This window comes from Hemibagrus wyckioides, linkage group LG07 (genome assembly GCF_019097595.1).
Source record: "Hemibagrus wyckioides isolate EC202008001 linkage group LG07, SWU_Hwy_1.0, whole genome shotgun sequence".
NCBI lineage: Eukaryota > Metazoa > Chordata > Actinopteri > Siluriformes > Bagridae > Hemibagrus > Hemibagrus wyckioides.
The window spans coordinates 32774194-32774900 of record NC_080716.1 but is presented as its reverse complement, the minus strand read 5'-3'; positions in this window follow the sequence as shown (position 1 = coordinate 32774900).

The window sequence follows — 707 nt, the reverse complement described above, 5'->3', positions numbered from 1 at the left end:
TCTGAATGGGTTTTATTGCCAATGCGTTCACACATACAAGGTGCTGGAGAAGACACAGAAAAAACAGAACATAAAATATAAACAGGACATAAAAGTCAAGTTGTCTTTATTTGTCACATTACTGTACAGCAGGGGCGGACTGGGGGCCCTAAGCGATTCCAGGTATGGGGCCTATGAACTCAACACACTCTCTTTCTCTCTATATTTTTTTATTCTGTTATTTATTTTATTTTATTTTATTTTATTTTATTTTATTTTTTTGTAAATAAACTGCATGTTAAAAATATTTTTTATTTTCTTAATGTTAAATTAAATACAATAAATTCACAAATGAACTAAATCCACTAAACCATATTTATGATTACATTTTAATATTAATCCATCAAAATGTCTGTAACCTGGAACGCTTGTATTTTCTCAATGTAAAATGAAATAAAATTGAGTTCACAGGAGAGGGGCTGCTGCAGCTTCGGGGGGAGAAGCACTATCTGGGGGAGATTGTGAGAAAAAAGAAGTGACTTTGGGGAGTTTAGCCACATTCTTTTTTATATCCTCTTTTCTCCTCCTTTTTTCAGCTCCACTGGGGTAGCTGTGTTTCATTGTTCGTTGTTCATTGGAATGTTCCACTATTCATGTATCATGGGGGGGCCCGCATTTGAAAAGGTGTAATAATAACGTTAAAATCTTAATGGTCATAGACAGACCAT